Raw genomic sequence first — 21,167 nt, 5'->3', positions numbered from 1 at the left:
GAAAGTTCTCAAATATACATATTGCATATTGTTTCTCACAGTTGACCGAACTCTTTCTTCTAACCTAAATCTATAATTCCTACTCTTGTCAGTAGAAAACTAATTCTTCATATGTCCAAATGCATTATTAAGTGACATATCAAAAGAAAACAAAAATAAACAATAGAGAGTTTTTGAGATATTTAACAAGGAATAATTGTCTTTCCCTGCTGGATAGAATAGACTTTTTCCTTCCATTTAAGGAGTTTTTAACTCTACAAATCCATGAGTTTATTATAATAATTTTTTTTTCTTTCCTGACTTAACAAATGTTAAATTTGTTTTCTATACTTTTGTTGCATTTACTTAGCTCTATCAATCAAATCAGTAGGTCTCTACCAGGGGACATACTGGGGAGCTTTAAAATAAAATATTGATGCTTGTCCCAAGACAAATGATAATAAATTCTGCATATTTTGAGTGTGGCTCTGGTATCTGCATCTCATAAAATTTCCTTTAGTGATTCTAATAATCACATAGGGATTTAGAAGTCTCCATGTTATCAACTACATTAATTCATTTTGCCATATTATTTTTCATACCATAATATAATAATTATATGTAGAGTTATCTGATGAATTTATAATTAAATCACTGTGGTAACCACAGTTTAGTCATCAAATAAAGGTTTTGGAAAGAATTATAGGAAAGTTTAGCTGAGTTAGATAAATATGTAAAGTCTATATAATAGTTATTTTCCATGAGAAGCCTAGTTTTTAGTCAATGCTGTTAATTAACCAACTTGCATTATGGTTCCACCATAACTTATTTAGACACAGATATGTATTTTCCGCAAATGTATCACTTTTCTCTGTATTCTGAATTGAATTTTAATATATGATCCCATTTACCACTCTCTCTGTTCCATATGAAATTAATATTGAACAAATCATTATTAGAAACCTCAGAATTAAATATATACATATACAAGTAATAATTGATATCCAGTTCTACATGAAAATTAATTGAAAACCCTTAGTAGGCAAACCTGAATATGTGAGGTAATAAAATAGTGGCCTCTTGTTTATAATTCAATTCAAATGGGCATTAATCTTCAGACATGTATTTTTTCGTATAAATTCAAAAACTGTGGATCTAGAATTTCCTATATCCATCAATAAATAGAAAATAAGGGCAGAGAGAAAATAATCTGATTTTTTAAAAAATGAGTGCCACTCTTGCTACCTACTGAACTTTCCTACCAGCATAGCTGTTTACTCTAACTGACCTCCCTGCTATTGAAACCTGCTTAGAACTATGTCAGCTTGTGTAAATGGACACAAAATCTGGAACCTCTGATTTGCATCTCTTGTATTGTCACCCAATTTCAGGCTTCACTTGCCTGAAATCTGCTTTAATTTAACTTCTACAATTAAGCATTTAGTGAGTACCATATGCTGTGCCTTGTACTGGGTATGAGAAAGCATTATTAATACCTATATGAATAGCACTGTGTCTTCCAAAGCAAAGTGCTGTGATTTTCAAGTTTTTAACATTAGATTTTATCTGTTTCAATTATTGTTAAGAGTATTTTTCATACTTGACTAAAAGCTCCAGAATTCACAGGCTTAATAATAAGAAAGATTTTATTTTAAACTTGCAAAGCTTCATTACCACCTTGTCACTGCCTTTAGTGACATATGACAAGATAATTATGATCAATGCATCAGAAAGGAGCAAACAGAGTTTTAATAGACTGCGTCCTTAATCAAAATCAAATGTTACTTCTATTGGCTTTTTTTTTAAAAAAAAAAAAAAAGAGAGAGATTGCGGGAAAATGTAAATTAAATTTAATGAAACATTTGTAATTGGGAAACAGAATGAAGAGTCTGCATCCTCAAGAGTCATCTTTAATTTTTTGAGACTAGGTTATTTTTATTATACTAGGCACGGGATAGGTAATGAAAATGGTATTGGACATTATTGAGGGCTTCTTACATGGTAGATATTTTGTTCAGGACTTTGTATATATTACTATAATAATATAAAGCCTTGTATGTGGATGCTATTTTATGCCTACTTTACAGAGAAATATATTAGGCTTAGAAGGAAAGGTTGAAAAAATACTAAAGATAGAGGTTGCAAACTTAGGATTATAATTTAAGCAACATGATTATAAAGCTAGATATTAATCATTATCAGTACTTCTTCCACCATTTTAACTAATATTTATATGCTTTGACTCATATTTTCTCTGAAGGTCAAGAAGTATTATTTAGCTGAAATTCAATTCTTTTATTCTAGGAGAAAAAATGAAATCAGAAGATGATAAAAACTTATTATGTGAGAAATTCACTTCAATAACTTTCTCCTTTATCAGGTATCAAGTTAATCCTGACATGGTGTCTGATTTTCTAGGGAGTCTGGAAAGAGGATTTTCCTTTCATATCTAATACCATTGATCTGCTTTGTTGCTTTGATATTTTTCCTCCCTAGCAACTTGGTACTCATGCAGAGAAAGTCATGCGAAAGATTAGCATTACATTCCCAAGCTTGACCTTAGTTCCAAAATAAGAGATGGCATTCTTAAGTAAGGAAAAAATAGAGTGGAAGTGAGTCTATACATTTCAGAGCTCCTCGACTAAATTCTATAAAGAAATTGCATTAATAAAAGGAGAAGAAAAAATATCGATTATAGGTACAGATAAAGACATATGTACCTGTGTACTTTGGATAAGAGTAGAACCCCAGAATATTTAAGACCTTAATAGACATAAGTTAAAAAAACTAGTAGCCTAAAATCATATGTACCATTATCTTTCTGTAACATTTATTTACTTTATATATCTGCAGAAAACACTATATTATATTCTTTAACAACACAAATATAAAAATTTATATCAATATGTGTTTTTTGGAAAAATACAAGTCAAAGTTTAAAGGAATGGAAATGTTTAGACTAAATGTTCAAGAGGTCTGTTTTAGTAGAACTGTATTACACCACAGTTTGTTATTTCTCTAGTAAAATGTGGACTGGAGACTTAATGACTGATATAAAATGCTATTTAAAGCCAAGTTACCTCTGGAAATAACAGAATGTCTTGTCATGGAGAGAAAAATAATACAATCTCAATAAAATACAAAACCAACTACCCAAACAACAACAACAAAAAACTATTTAAACATGTCAGAGAAGACCAAGACAGCTAGCAAACTGGAACTCGTGAAAGTGAATCACACGGATAATCTCAAACAGAAATATATAATATGTATATTTAGAATTTTAGAGATAGGTTTAATAATAGACTAAACATAGTAGAAGATGAAATAAGGGAGATTAAATTCCAAAAGTGAAAATAAACATTAAAGTGAACTCATGTTTTTTTCTGACAATTTCCAATTCACTGTGCTGGAAATAGAGGTCAATTAAAAAGAGGTGGCTTAGGGTTTGCTGGGTTGGAGAGATAGGGTTTAGAGTTTTGTGTACCAAAGCAGCTGAGACTCAAGTGGCCAACATACAAAGTAAGATAGAGTCTTAACCCAATATTTTGCATGAAACATTTTCTCAATGTGATTGCCAACTCGCAGTTTTTGTGACCTGAGACAAAAATAAGAAAGGAGCTGGCAACGTGCTAAGGGTCTGAACAGAAATTTCTATATCTACTAATGCTAAAGAGCTAGTGATGAAAGTTCAGAGCCTGAAGAAGTAAAAAGTCTTGGGAAGCATTCCAATCTTTAAGTTGAGAGTAAAAGCATATCCTTTGCCCACTTTTTGATGGAGTTATTTGATTTTTGCATGTTGATTTGTTTAAATTGCTTATAGATTCTGGATATTAGACCTTTGTCCAATTCATAGTTTGCAAATGTTTTCTCCCATTCTGGAGGTTGTCTGTTTACTCTGTTGATAGTTTCTTGCTGTACAGAAATGTGTTAGCTTAATTAGGCCCCACTTGTCAGTTTTTGTTTTTGTTGCAATTTCTTTTGAGGACTTAGCTTATACATTGTTGGCGGTAACATAAATTAGTCGAGTCCCTATGGAAAAGTTAGGATATTTGTCAAAGAACTAAGAGTTGAACTACCATTTGACCCAGCAATCCCATTACTGAGTATATGCCTAAAGGAAAATAAACTGTTCTACCAAAAAGATACATGCACCAATATTTTCATCACAGCACTGCTCAAAATAGCAAACACATGGAATCAATCCAGGTGCCCATCTGTGATGGATTTGATAAAGAAAATGTGGTACATATACACCATGAAATACTATGCAGCCATGAAAGAGACCAAAATCATATCCATGCAGCAACATGGATGCATCCGGTAGCCATGACTCTAAGTAAACTAACCAAATACCACATGTTCTTGTTTATAATTGGGAACTAAACACTGGACACACGTGGACATAAAGATAGGAACAATAGACATTAATGATCAGTAGAGGGGAGAGAGATAGAGGAGATGCAAGAGCTGAAAAACTACCTATGGGTACTATACTCACTATCTGAATGATGAACTCACCTGTACTCCAAATCTCAGCATTACCAAATATACCTTTGTAGTAAACCTGCACATGTACACTCTAATTCTAAAATAAAAGTTGATAAAAGAAGAGAAGGAGCAAACCAGAGAAAGAGCATTCCTCACAAAATCTTAAACTAAGTCTTCATTAGATTAAGATGACCTGCCAGTAGCACAGCTTCATCAGAAAGGTAAATTCTTTGTGGAGGAATATACTGTCATTTAGCATCTTAACATTTTCTCACACAGAATATTTGAAATTCAAATAAAATATGTGCACTACCACACATAGAAAACAGGGATGAATGATTAAAATACAAGGAATAGGTTTAAAAAAGTAAAACCATAGGAGATTTAGATACTGAAGTTATTAGACTCTAATGGTCTATAATAACCAAGTTTGATGTATTCAAGAAAGAATGTTAACCAAAAAACTAGAATTGGTAAAAATGAATCAAGTGGGTATTCTTAAACTGAAATACACCATACATAAACTTAGAATTGGAGAAATAGGTTTGACAATAGATTAAACACAGAAAAAGAGAAAATTAGTGAACTGGAAGAGGTCAGAAAAAATATACAGATTAAAGTACAGAAAGAAATTATAAAAAGATGAACAACATAGAAAGAGCACACGTTAAATAAGGTGAAATGATCTAATATACATGCAAATTTGAGTTTCAGAATAAAAATGAAAGGAGAATGCAGTAATTTTGTAGAAATATTGGCCTGCATATTCCAAAGGGACTTGGAAACAGACTTCAAGCAAAATAATTGTGAAACATTACGTATGTCAAGCAGTGCAAATTCAGAGAAATAAGCATTTAAAACATCATATGGTAAAACTGCTAAAATCCAATGACAAAAATATTAAAAATAGCTCGAGTGGCAAGGAAATTTTTTCTAGAAGAGAAAAAATAAGAGCAAAAGCTGACTTTTTAATAGAAATTGGGGAAATCAAAAGATAACTTTTAAACTGCTCAAAGAAAACTAATGACCTACCTATAATCTTATCCCACTAAAAAATTGTTAACTGAAAGAGGCAATATACAGTGGTTTTCAGAAAGAGAGATATAAAATTGCCAATAAATCAGTAATAATAACAATATTAAATGAACTTTATCTAGCTAAAGGAAAATAATCCCAGTTGCAAGAAAGAAAAGCACAACAGAGAATGTATTAATGTAAATGTAAATAAATTCCTGTTTAAAGTGCAAATCATAAGTCTTTGTGGGGTAGAAAATATATGTAACATTTAAATACTTGACAAAAATAATACAAAAGTCAATAGGGTGGTAAGTGAGCCAAAATATTGTAAGATTCTAGCATTGTTCATGAAGTGGTACAATTATTAATGTATAGATGCTAGTAAACAGTAAATATAACAGATAGCCTCAAGGATAATAGTAAAAGAATGTATAATAATAAAAACAATATTATCCCAGCTACTTGGGAGTATCAAGTGCCAGTATCACTTGAACCCAGGAGGCAGAGGGTTGCACTGAGACTAGATTGCACCACTGCACTGCAGCATGGGTGACAGAGCGAGACTCCATCTCAAAACAAACAGACAACCATATTCAACTAATTCATATTCTAACTATAGTCAAATTCAGTAGTTTTCTGCATATTTTATGTCCTGTTGATTATTATTCAACCATCAGTAAACTAATATCAAATGCCAAAATCTAATCTCTGTTCTATTGTCAAGCTTAAAAAAAGAGGTAGGAGTGATTGAAGTAGCAATGGAAGTCCTCTTTCTTTTTTTTTTTTTTTTCATTTTTAAAAAATTTTAGTGGGTACATAACAGGCATATATATTTATGAGGTACATGAGATATTTTGGTACAGGTATGTACCCACAATGCATAATCACATTATTGACAATCAGGTATTCATCCCCTCAAGCATTTATTCTTTTTGTTAGAAACAATCCAGTTATACTATCTTAGTTTTAAATGTACAATTAAATTAGTATTGACTATAATCCCCCTGTTATGCTATCAAATACTAGGTCTTATTCATTCTTTGTAACTATTTTTTGTACTAATTAATCATCCCACCTCCCGTCCCACGCCCCACTACCCTTCCCAGCCTCTGGTAACCATCCTTCTATTCTCTGTCTCCATTAGTTCAATTATTTTGATTTTTAGATCCCACAAATAATTAAGAACATTCAATGGTTGTCATTTCATGCCTGGCTTATTCCACTTAAATAATGACCTTCGGTTCCATCCATATTTTTGCAAATGACAGAATCTCATTCTTTTTTTTTTTTTTTTTTTCCTTTTGGCTGAATAGTAATCCATTGTGTATAAATGCCACATTTTCTTTATCCATTCACCTGTTAATGAACACTGAGGTTGCTTTCAAATCTTAGTTATTGTGAACAGTGCTGCAACAAACATAAGAGTGCAGGTACCTCTTCAATCTACTGATTTCCTTTCTTTGGGGGATATATACCCAGCAATGCGATTGCTGCATCATATTATAGGTCTTTTTTTAAAGTTTTTTTAGGAACCTCCAAACTGTTCACCATAGTGGTTGCACTAATTTACATTCCTACCGGCAGCGTATGAGGGTTCCCTTCCCCCATATCCTTGCCAGCATTTGTTATTGCCTCACTTTTGGATGGGAGTCCGCTTTCTGATATTAATGCGTTAGTAGTAGCCAACTGTACTGAGAAGCAGAATAAATTCTGTCCATAGAGTAGGTTCTGTCCAGTAGAATACCAGTCTTGTAGTCTGAAGCAGTAGTTAGCCAAGCAAAAGATACAGAATATTCTCTTGAGAAGACACCTGGAGAATTCTGGGGAAGTCTGAAGCAGTAGTTAGCCAAGCAAAAGATACAGAATATTCTCTTGAGAAGACACCTGGAGAATTCTGGGGACTACCAGTGTGTTTCTTTAAGGAACTCTTCTGATAATTATCCAGTCATTTATTTCTTCTTTTAACAAACATTTATTTGAATGCCTATGATATGCTCTTTCATGACCTACAGAGTTTGAAATGAATAAAATCTCAAACAGAAGATAGGGTCCAAAAATTAAAGGACAATTAACTAAATATGTAAATGTCTGTTGGACATAACCATCAAGAAGTACAGTAAGACAAGGTGAGGAAACCTTGCACAATGAACAGGGGGAATTGTGCTTTTACATAAGGTGGTAGGTAATGCCTTTCTGATAAGATGGTGTTGGTGTGGAGGCCTGAGTCAAAGAGAAGTTCTAATCATGGGGATGTCTGGCAGTACAGCACTCCAGGAAGAGTGCAAACAGCAAGAACTTAAGAATGTTACACTCACTGCGTTTGTGCTTTGAGTACATTGCTGGTGTGTCATGGCTCAGTGTGCCTGTGGGGAACTGGAAAGTGTAAGATTAAAAGAAAGGCAGAAGCCAAAACAGTTGAGGCCATGGAGGTGGTGCTGAGGGTTAGAGTTTATATCCTAAATGAGATAACAAGCCATTTAAGGGTTTGTATACTTTTGTGTAGTTGTTCAGACCATAGACTGTGGAGGAAATAACACTGATGCTTTTCTGGATGTTGGAAGTAAAGTAAGTTATAGGATAGATAAAGTCTCTGCGTTTATCGAGCTTTCTAAGACAGAGAGGCCTATCAGTATATAAAGAGCTTACAAGTAAATAAGGCAAAGTCAGACATGTAGATCATATGAAAGACACCTGTAAGCTAATTAAGTCTAAGCGAGAAGGACTTACTATTTAATTTACTCTTGCTGTTGGTTTTTGATAATTTCTAGTATTTTGATAATGATCCTGTCTTAAGAAAGCCTGCAATTTGAAAAACCAATTCTGTAAATTCATTCAACAATTAAATTTTAAACTTTATGCTCTTAACTCTTAACACTGAATCAATTTTTCAGTATCTTTAATATGTTTATGGTTATTTCAAACTTCTAATTTTTTACGTTTTTTATTGATCACATTAGTTCAAAGTGTAAAGGACAATTTATATACATATGTAAAATCTACAGATCACATTTAGAGAGATTTCTGATCTTGATGAGATAAAGACAAAGATTTGTTAAAAGAAAGTTTACGTAGTAAACATAAAAAGCCAAACAAACATTTATCCTATTTTTTGTGGAAACTTCTCTATTATTATGTGCAAGGTATAAATATCATGTCCTTCTGCTTATAAATGCAGATATTTTGTTTACTATAGGAAAAATAAACTGTTTCTTGGGATGTATAATATACACCAGAAAATGTTTCTTCAGTGGCCACACAGTACCTACATGGTGCAGCAATATCTTCTCCTCAAATGGTAAGCATATTTTTCAGCTTTACCTTATTTTTCTTTATAAAATTCGTGATAACCTATAAATACATAAATTTGTTCTGTGTATGTTTATACTTTTAACCATGTCTTTTTTTAACCTCTCAACCTTAATTTTTTGGCTGAGGAAATAGGCAACAGGAAATGCCAGGATACTATTAATGCAGACACTGTCTTAAAGATTATAACTTAAAAAGAGGATTTTCTAATGGAATTACTTCACTTCTCTCATTCTACATCTTACTACTAAAAATGTTTTAGAGAGCATATAACATCTCTTTATCTCCTGAGCATGTAAAATTATTTTCACCAAGTTAAACTGAGGACCTCAGTTGTTTCAGAAGCTTGTACTTAAAACTAACACTTTTTCGTTGGCATAAATTAGGATGCGTGCCATGGGTGGGACTGGACAGAGTGGAAGGGGACAGAGATAAGAGGAGGCTTCGCTTGGTTTTCTCATTTCTCATTACTTCTAAAATCTGCTTCTAAATCCTCAAACAGAATATTTTTAAATACAAAATAAAAGATGTGAAGTGAACATACAGAAGTAGCCACATGGAACATTCATACCAAACAAAAAGCAGGAGTGACTCCCTTTTTGACAGGCTTTTTATTAAGTAATTGTTTCTAAGTATAAAGCATCAAGCTGATGACTGATAAATCCATGAGAAAACAGAAGTTACATGCTAACAAATATCTATTTTTCTGCACTGAATTTTAGTTATTTTGGATAAGATTTCATTTCTAATCCTATGGCCACTTATATACATTTTCCTGGAGGGGTTCATATTCTAGTAACAATAATGATGCTTCAGAATCAATAATAGAGACGGCCAAGTAGTACAAAGGTATGCTAGTATCCCAGGTAAATAGCATCCATTACAGCACATCCATTTATAGAACATTGTCTTTATGAAGCTTATTCCTTTTTGCACTTCTATTTCAGCTCAATCCTTGTTGACTCCTGAATTAGCCCTCTCTTGATAATCATTTTAAACTTTAAATGTTCAACGGGCCACTATAATTACACATAGTCATGTCTCATTCTTTTTTATTAAATTATGTTTATATATTTTTTATTTATCATGCCAGGACTGGGTAACTTTATTCAAGACTTTGACAAAATGATCCCCAAAGAAATATAAATGTAGACACTTTAAAATGTCCAGATGTGAAATTTCAAGAAAACTTTGAATTCAATCCAAAGTCAATGTTAAGTCAAAAGCTGAACCAATTTTGCAAGTCATAAATACTATTTTTCCTTCTTAAGTTCACATATTTTCTGGGATAGATTGCCAACTTAGTTTTCTTTGATATTGGTATTTGGAATAATTTTAACATGATTTAACATCTTTAAGTTCTAAATCTATACTTATCCTGAATATCTTATTATAGCTAAAAACATAAATCCAGAAGTGACAACTCTTCTTTACAGAAGAATTCCAATAATAAATATAGAAGGATTGAGAGATATAGAAAATTATCATTAGAAACACCACAGGAGTAAACTGTCACAAGCAAGAGCTGCCAATGAATAGTAAAATAAGCAAAAGTTCAAGCAGAAATGGGACATTTGCATAGTCTCAGGGTATCTCCAGCAAATATTCAATAATTACAAGGAAAACACAGTAAGTTTGCAGTAGCGAATCCTAGCAGACACCACCTTAGCACAGTGATCAAGGTTAACAACACCGGAAATACATTACAATATCAGGTGTCCCCTGTTATGATTCACTGTCACAGACTGGAAGACACAACATAGACATGACAGCTAAATGCAACGCTGGGTCTTGGAACAGTAAAAGGACGTTAGTGAAAAGACTAAAATCTCTACTTTTTAAACTTCCTACTTTACTTAGTATTATATCAAGGTTAATTTCTTAATTTTGACAAATGTTCTATTGTTATGTAAGATGTTAACATAAGGGCAAGGTGGGTGCAGAATATACAAGAACGCTACTATTTTTACAACTCTTCTGTAAGTCTAAAATTATCTCAAAAGCTTAAAATAACTGTTAGAAAACACACATATTTATGTGCATAATATGTGTACATATATAAATCAAGACTTCATGGAAATTGGCATCTTGGGCACTCAGTATAAGAGTAGTGTTCTCTTCTGAATTATTCATTGTCTTACTGCTGACTTAGCTTTAAGGTCTTCCCCCTTCTAGACTTTTAATCTCAAGTATAAATTTCTAATTTGCATAGAAAAGTCTTTTTTAAGCATTCATATATTAGGCCAAAAATAAAATCCTAGAATAAAATTATCCCTATATTATCTTATAAAATCACTCATCCCAACCATAAGACCCAGCCAGTATTTTTACTACATTTCTTTTCCTCATCTAATATGTTTGTATTGGTTTCGTTTGGTTTATGAGTGGAGACAGCTAATAGATTTAGTATTTACTCCTAGGCCTGACAGTCTAGGGGAAAAAAAATAACACTTGGATATCTTATGAAGCAACAGCTGTTTTTCTAGATAGCCATTTAGCCTTAGCATTCTGCATAATTATAAACTATCAATTAGATTGATTTTCTATAAATTTCATCAGAAAATAAATGACACAATCTTTTTTAGTATCTTTATAAATTCAGTAATTACCATAAGACACCATGAGAGATACCTCTGAGCTCAAGTTCAGTAAAACCATGATTTACAGTTTATTTCTTATAAGATATTTTCAGATGATGATGTGATAAATTTGATATGATCAGACATGACATCAGATAATTTTTAGTGAGTTTTCACAGAATAAATTGTTTCATCTTTTTTTGTATGTATACAAATATAGGAGAAGTATATTTTTATTCTAAAAGTTTAAAAACAAATTTCTTATGAAGCTATAGAAAAGTCATGTTACATTATTCTTCTTTATTATTTTTCCCATAATTACTTTATTCCCTTCTAATTACATTTTTCATTAAGTCTATCAAAGTAAAACTTTTAATTGTCAGAAGTTCCCCCCACCCATGCTTTTACCTCTATGAAAATATTTTTCAATAATCTTAATCTTTTTCATCTTCCCTTTTTAGTAATACTTAATAGTACTCTATTAATATATGTTTTTGTCCCAAATAACATGTGGATTTTCCTGGAAGTCACTGACCTAATTATTAAATGTTGTTTTCTTTTGGTTTGTTTTGTTGCAGAGTTTGTTTCTTGTCTTCTGAAACACTGACAATTGAACATAACTCTTTAGGGTGATACTGCATATTTTTTTAAAGATTTCTTGCCTTTGGTCATATTTCTTATAAACATTTAAAAATCATCTTTATACATGAAAATTACTATTAAAAATAAAATTTAAGTACATTTTATTGAGTATAAAAAATTAAGTATATTTAAATTGAAATGAAGCAGAATAACAATATAAAAATTAAAAGCTCAGATTGACTGTCGTCTTATTTTTGTAGAGTTATCTTAAATATATTCTTCTTCCCACTAAAATTTCCTTTGCTAATAAAATCCCTTCAAGTTTTTCAATGTCTTTTCTGGTTTTCACTTTTCTGCCCTTTTAGTTGCATTTTGAATAATTTCTACAATTTCTAAAAGACAATCCATCCTTTTCTGCAAACAATCTCTTTATTTTTATCTTCTTTTCCTCATTAGTTGAATCTCTATTCTCCTAATATCCTGGATCATATTCCTCTTTTATCCTCCTCCTCCTAGTCTTTATTTCCTTTAATAGCTATATTATTTCATTTTATTACCATAATGTGAGTTTTTTTTTTAACTTTACCTGTTTCATTTCATTTCAATGAAATTACGTGGATCCTAGGAATTTTCTCTCTATGGTTAGCCATTTTCAATCACACTTCTTATTTTATGATGTTTACCTTCATTTTAATCTGGTTCCTTTCTAGTCATAGCCTCAGAAATTATTTTTCATTTGAATTAACTGACTTCCACACCTCTAGCTAAGGTTACCATATATTTTATTTCTCAAATAGGGACGTTTTTGTGAGTGAAAAGAGGATAGCAGGAATTAATTAGATCTGTCTCAAATCTATAATACGGTCACATTACATCTGGAAGAGTAGAAATTAAAGAGTCAGAGCTTATTCTTGCTTTGTCTCTTTGTGTTTACTCACCAATAAGTGGAAAAATGGTTTCTTCTGATTTAAGTGGGAAAAACCAACCCTAAACATAGGGAAAGTAGAAACGTCTCCTCCTTTCTTCTTCCCATCTAAGTAGATTTAGAACAAAGAGTTTGTTGGGTAGCGAATAGGAAAATTAAGGAAGAGCTGGAGATTAAATGATCACAATGCAGATAAAGCCAATAGTAAAACGTTCCTTATTAGGGAAGAGTAGGGAATTATGGCAAACAGATGATTTTGGAACTCTTAAGCCAGGTATAGTCACATATCTAAAGCAGTAGGTTCTCAGCATGAGAGAATTGTAGTGATACATGTCTGGCGAGGGTAGAAAGCAGCCTGATTGGACATCAGGTGATGACTCATTTTTAAAAAGAAGATTGCATGAAGAGAGCAACAATTTGTCAATTAGGGTAAGATAATAGAAAATAAGAAGGTGGTTTGGTTACTAAAACTTGACAAAATGCAGACAGGTGGCCATGGGATCACCATATCATTTAATAATGAAAAATGTCCATTAGTTTTGTGAATTTAATAGGAAGCTATAGAACTATTGAATGAAATTTACTCTGACAAAAAAAAAAAAAAATCACAGGCTGGAATGGATCTAAGTCTGCAAGTGGTGGCTTAATCATGGAAAGTATCTGAAGGACTGAGAACTAGATATCATAGTACGATGAAGTTTGGCCACTTAAAGGTACAAATTTCCTATCATATCTCTGGAGTTCTTGGGGCCTTAGAAAGATTAATTTTCAATTTATTTTTAAATACATATATATGCCCAGGTCAAATTTATAAATCTTTTATTTCTCAGTAAGTTTTTTACTGTTGAATTCTATACAAGACAATTATGGCTTTGCTCAATATTTTGCTCAAATCCTTATTAGTATAACCCAAAATATCTGAAAATGCTACATTATACAATTGCTGTATAATCTGGGACAGTTGTATATATATGTTTACATGTATACATGTATATTTTATGTTTATATTTAATATGTATTTAATTGACAGTTATTTCCAATACTACAAAAACTTAAGAAAGATTGTTTTGTGGTTTTCCCAAATGCTTTAGAACTATGTGGGCTTTACAGGTGTTTTACTGTTTTGCCTAACGAAGTGTGTGGATTTGTATAATGCAAAATACAAAGCAGAATACAATAGTATTTATCATCCTTATTCAAGACCACTGAGTCCTACAAAAGTAGATTTTGGTAGCTACTTAAATATGAAATAACACAGGTATAATGTTTTAATTAGTACAAAAAAAAAAAAGCGAAAATCTGTTCCCTACAAATTGACCCAAGTGTTGATGTAAAAAAGCCCTAATCTTTATTTATTTATCTCACTAATATTCATAAAGTATAAAAGTTTTAGTCTCTTCATTTGAACATCCATGTATAATACCATCTGGGAACTTCTTTGTTATTTGTGTAAATCATTAGATTTTCTGTAAAGATAAGCAAATATTTAGTAACATCATTATATCACTTGTAATGGAGTTAAGTATGATGGAGAAATAATGAATAAACAACCACCTTGGGTTGTTAAACAAGTGTATTCTAAAATTTTGAAATAACTTTAAGTCAATGTGCCTGGTTAAAACCTGCATTTAAATAAAACAATCTAATGCTGAATGTTGAGATTTATAAGATTTCAATTTGGGCAGTACAAAAGGAACCACACAAATTTTAAATCTTTAGATTTAAACAGGAACTCAATGAAAATTAAATTCAAAAACCTTTGCTCCTAGTTGAAGAGACAGATCTGGAAATTCAAAGAGGCTTGATAATCTGGTAAAAATCACACGGTCATTTAGCACTTAAATCAGACTCAACATCTGGGGAACGACACAGCTTCTCCTAGTTTATTTATATTCACATTTTAGCTGCCACATCACATTCAATTTTGATTGATATGAATTGAAATTTGATTCTGTTAATGCCAACTCATTGCAGTATAGCTTATTTAAACATCACACACAGAGGTATATACACTCAAACACAAACACATATACCTAAAGTGTCAATATTAATAGGCAAATGATGTTTTAATGATACCTGTTGTATTTGCTTATCAAGATATGTTTATATGTATATTACTAGTTTATAGCTATTTTGGTGGAAAAACAAATATTACTTTTTGAACTACTTAGAACATTGGTTTCTGTTTCTCTTATTCCAATTACCATTAATGGTATCTGAAGTCTATATTTCATCTTCCTTAGATATGCTACGGATAACATCAGATTAATCAATTCACTGTATAAAGACAATACACAGTTCCTTCGTGGAATAGTAAATGATCACATTTAATATACTCCATATCATTTTTGTTTTAAATTTTAAGTAGAGGGAAACCACACAGTTGGCACTGAAACATTAGAATATTACATTTAAATGTTAAACTTTTTTCAAATGTATTCCAGTTTATATTGCTATACTTTGTATAAGTGTGAGATGTGGAAACATATATATTTATAATTGTTGAGACATATATTACCAATGAATAATATAAGGCAAACTCTACCAGATTCTGATAAAAATGTAGCTGCACCAACCACATTCTGAAAAAAAAGTTAGTTTTCTAATAGGAGTATGTATCACAATCAGAATCTCATTAGCTGTGATGTAAATTGTCTTTATCTTAAGGTTGTTATGGAAGTAGATGTCAATTATATTTAAAATTATAAAGCCTATGCAAGTAGAGAGAATATTTGTATTAGAAATATGAAAGTTTCATTCTTTTAACGAGTACACCTAAATAGTTGAAACAGTGAGTGTTTCTTGAATTATGCAATTAATTGAACTTGCTGAAAATTTGTTTTAATATTATTTTTACTGTGATGTGGATTGAAAAAGTGATAGAGACTAAACCATAATTATTGAATTTCAAAAGGTACCAAAAGGGTTTTTCACTATTTGACAAATAGATAATTATATATTACTTGGGCATTTACTATGTGAAAAGAAAGGGTTAACAAATGTTTAGAATGTCTTTTCCCTAACTCCAGGAATTTCTAAAAATTTGCTACTTAGCAGTGTTTTTATAATATCAATTAATAGAATTTATAGGATTATCCCTAGGTTGGTTCAAAGATAAATGAGAATTCTGCCTAAATTACTGTGAACCAGACCAAACATCCATATTTCGTTATCAGCATTATTTGTTGAGTAACAAGCAACTATCATTGTTGAGATGCAACTACACTAGAGAATGAGAACTGCCCAAGAGAGGACTACTAGAAATGTATAAAAGATATAGGACTGCTGTGATAATGGATTAATCTTCAGCAGATGACCTCTTCTCATCCACATTCTTTACATATGGTTATGTACATTCTGAGTGTAAATCATCAGTGGTTACACCGGGGAATTATGAGAACACTGCTATGCCTAGACATGTAATCTGTGTTATTACCTGTCCTGTTCCTTTCTTAAAACCAAGTACATTTGTTGCTGGTGAACTTTAATTTGTCAGGAGAGAATGAGTTTCAATCTGAACCCAAAATCACTGCTTCAGGTTGAGAATAATGTATATTGCCAAGTGGTATTTCAGATCCATGACCTAAGATGGCAAAGTCATTTAATGGTAAAGAAAAAGATGAAAGGTAGGCCTGGTGAGATTGATGAGGTTCTTATTAATCCACACATTGAAGAATGAAAGCTCTGTGTCAGATTATCAGATACAATTAATTTGATAAAAAGCTTTGAACCCCTAAGGAACTGTATAAATGGCTGGTTTTGCCATACCTCTACACTGAAAGGATTTTCTTCTCCCATAATTCTGCCAGGGATGAACGTAGATATGTGTCTTTTATTTCCTAAGAAATGCTAGTCACTTTATGGAATTAATTCATTTCAGTTTCTAGAAAATCTTCAACTCACTAATGAATTTAAAATAACTATGAACTCTAACTTATTCAGGTATTATTTTTGTTAGATTAGAAATTACAGTATCTTGTAAAAATTTATAAAGAAATTGAACTACCATAGATAGACGGTTTTATGGCTTTTATGCTTCAAAAATAGTTTCAAACAGGCTTTACTTTTCTACTTAGCTTTGTTGGGGTATAAGTTGCATAAAATAAAGACAATTAATTTTAAGTATAGAGTTTGAGTTTTAAATGCCCCCAGAATACACACACAATAGTTAGATAACCCCTGAAACCAACAATATTTGCATCGATTTGAACTGTTTCCTAATACCCCTTTTAAGTCAACTAATTTCCTCCAAAATGACCAGGGGCAACCACTGTCTTACCTTTTGTCACTATATACCTATAAATAGATATAGATATAAGTTTGTTTATTTTAGATAAATAACTTGTAGCATGTAGAATACTGAGTTCTAGGGTATGTGTATATTTAATTGTGTAATAAATTGAGAAATTGTTTACCAAAGCAGTTCTATACTATTTTCGATCCCCAACAGCAATGTATGAGTTCCAGTTGCTCTATTGCTTGCTAACATTTGGTATTGTTAATCTTTTTCATTTTATTTATACTGTTGGGTATATACTGGTATCTCATTGTTTTTTACATTTGAATTATCTACAAACTAATGGAGTTCAACTTTTTTTACATTCTTACTTGCCATTTGTATATTTTCTTTGGTGAGTTTTTTCCAATCTGTTGTGCATTTTAATTGAATGCTTGTTTTCATATTGTTGCATTGTAAAAGTTAACAGCACCTTTTTGCAGACATATTATTTGTAAATATTTTCTCACAAACTGTAGCTTGAGAGGTTTTTTGTTTGTTTACTTAGCTGAAGTTAATATGCTTAAAATATTTAAGTTAAATTAATCATTCTTTTTTTCTATAGTGTTTTCTTTTGTGTACTATCTAATACATCTATGACCAACTTGAGGAATCAAATATTTCTCCAGTGTTTTTCAAATAAGTATTATAGATTTCACTCATATATTTAGATCTAGAATTCATCTTCAGTTATTTTCATGTGATACAATATAAAATAGAGTTTATTTTTATTAACAAAGATAAGTATGTTTTGTAGCATAATTTTTTTTAATATATGTCTCCAACTTAATTACTTTGGTGTCTTTGTCAAAAATTAATCAGTCATTGATATGATGGTTTCACTGATATATATAAATAACCAAAGCCAATAATACTTCATTACTGTTATTGAAGAAGAAGCTTCATCTTAACTTTGAAAATTATATATTGAGAGTTACATAACTCTGTTCTCCCTTTTCAATATTGTTTAGGTAGTTTGCATTTCTATATAAATTTTGAATCAGCTTATTAATGTTTAAAAATATCTGCTTGGGTTTGATTGGAATTCATTAACTCTATAGATCAACTTGAGGAAAATGGACATCTTTTCTACATTTTAAATAGTGGATTTTATAGTATGTGAATAATATTTTGATAAAACTGTTATTAAAATTAAAAACTTTGTAAGATAAATGATAAATTGTTAAATTTATAAAAGGGAAAATATTTGAATGGCCACTTCTCCAGAAAAGACAAATGAATGACAAGTTAACATATAAAAATACGCTCACAATATGCATATTATTCAAGCAGGAAAGCAAATATGTCAAAGTTCTTCAAATTACATATTCTAGATAGGTATTTTTTTTGCACATCAATTATTCTTCAATAAAGCTGAGGAAAAGAAAAATATATAATTTGTGAAAGAAGGAGAAAACTGTGTTTATTGATATGCAATATTACTATAGGTAGAATAATGAACCTCCAAAGAGTGTCACATTCTAATTCCCAGAATATGTTACTTGGCAAAAGGGAGTTTGCAAATGTGATTAAGTTAAGAATCTTGAACTGCATGATTTTCTCAGATTATCTGAGTGAGCCTAATATAATTTCAAGGGTATTTAAAAGATTAAGAGGGAGGCAGAAGTGTCAGTTTTAGAATGTTATTAAGACAGCGGAAGGGGTGAGAAAGTGACCCTGCAGGTGGAAAGACTCAACTGCCATTATTGACTCTGAAGACACAGAAAGCCATGAGCCATGGAATGTGCGCAGTCTCTAAATGCTGGAAAATGTAAAACACAAGCCAAAAAATTTTTCATATTTTGAAATGAAAAATCAGGTCTGATGACAACTTGATTTTCAACTTCCGACCTTCAGAACTGTCATATATGTTTGTGTTGATTTAAGCTCCTAAATTTGTAGCAACTTGTTACAGCAGCAAAAGGAAATGAATGCAAATAGAATTGTTCACATATAGTTAAGAACTATAAAAAGACAGCTAAGAGTCATAAGTGAGTTTAGCAGATTAATTAAAGGTCAATATACAACAATCAATTGTATTTCTATATGTTGTGACAAAACAATAAAAACAAAATTAGAAAAACAGTATCATTTAAAACAAACATCAAGCTACATCAAGTACAGATGAATCAAACAAAATAGGCACAAGGCTTATACACTTCTAAGATCATGTATACATTTTTGAGAAGCGTATCAAAATCAGGATATTAGCATTGGTACTATTTGCCTATATAGTGCTATGCTATTTTGTCACATGTGTAAATCTACTGCCATTGCAAACACTGCATTCAAGACAGATTCCATCACCACAAACATCTCCATCTTAATATCTCTTTATAGTCAACTCCTATCCCTAAACCTTGCAACCACTAATCAGTTTCATTTTCTCTATAATTTTGTCATTTTCTGAATATTATATACATAGAATCAGACGTTATGTGATCTTTTGAGACTGCCTTTTTGCTAACAATAATTAACTTGAGATCTATCCAAGTTGTTGAGTGTATCAGTGATCTGTTGCGGACTTTTAAGATGGATGGGACAGCCTCCTATAGTTAAGAATGACCTCTGTCTGACAGTGAGCAAAGAAATAGAGACTTCAGCTCTACAACTTAACAGAATTTAATTCTATCAACAACCTGATTAAGACTAGAAGTAGATTATCCTTCACCCTTGAGTCTCCAGATAAAAGCCCAGGCTGACCAATACTTTGATTTCAGCCTATTGAGATTTTAAGCGAAGTAACTAGCCAAACTCACTTAACTTCTGGCCTACAGGAAATAGTCAATGAGTATTAAGCCATAAAAACAGCCCAGTGAAACTATCTGGACCTGATTTATTGTAATTGAGTTACAGCTATTTCTTCCTGAGTCACATTTGGTAGGTTATGTCATCCAAGACATTTGTCCTTTTCATCTAACTATTATCCATAGCAGTCCACTCGTCCATGCTTGATATTGGTGATGTGTATCTGCAGTCTGTCTCAAGGACTGTCACTGGTCTATCTGGGGGTTGGTGAGGAATTCAGCTGGGGTTCTGGGCTGAAATATTTCTACATATGAACTTACCGTGAACTGGGTTTCCTCAATGCATAGTAACCTTGGAATTCGTACATGGTGCCTCAGGGATTCCATAGCTGCATAACAACAGAGCCAGGTGAAAACTGTGTAGGCTTATTATAACCTTATCTCATAAGCCACAAGCCTATCTAGACTCAATCAGAGGGAATCTAGACTCTTCTTGTTGATGGGAGGAGTGTCAAAATCACATTTAAGAAGAGCTTGTAGGACAGAAGTTATTATTGTAATTTGCTTTGGAAAAAAAGATAGCCTGTCACAGTCATAAATATTTTCTTTAAAACCATCCTAAATCAGAACATGTGATTTGATTTCCAGCTTCAATAGGTAGCATCTTTTTGAGCATTTATTCAATAAATGGTTCTTGAGTGCTTAAAATATTGAGTGCTTAATAGTTCTAGGTTCTGGGATACATCAGTTAAAAAAAATAGACAAAGAGGCCTACTGTTATGGAAATTATCTTCTGGCAGCATTACATTTATATAGCGTTTGGGAGATTTAACATTCTGAGAATTTTGTGAGCTACCATAAATAAAAATATCTGAAGCCATAAAATAGGAGTGTTGAATACACAGAACATGTGCTACCACTATCTGTTCTGAGCTCAAAATCGACATAACTAATAAAACCAATCCTTTCTTCCTAATGATCATGAATGTTACCTCAGACTTCTCAATGGTAGCATGTTTGGTGCTGATTAACTTTTTCATGCAAGTTGCAAATTATTGGTCAATGCAACTTTAAAATAGCAAAACTTAGGAATTTAGACAATTTCAATTCTAAAATTTCTAAAAATTTTTTCTAATTTTAGAAAAAAACATCATGTTATTCATATCAGATAGATTTTTTCAATTATTTATTTAAGGAATAAATGAAACTCCAGGTGACAGTCTGTACTTTAGGCAGAACACATGAATGTCATATAATACATAATA

The sequence above is a fragment of the Papio anubis genome, chromosome 10 (assembly GCF_008728515.1).
Source record: "Papio anubis isolate 15944 chromosome 10, Panubis1.0, whole genome shotgun sequence".
Classification (NCBI taxonomy): domain Eukaryota; kingdom Metazoa; phylum Chordata; class Mammalia; order Primates; family Cercopithecidae; genus Papio; species Papio anubis.
The sequence above is the reverse complement of the archived record's forward strand: the minus strand, read 5'-3'. Positions refer to the sequence as shown.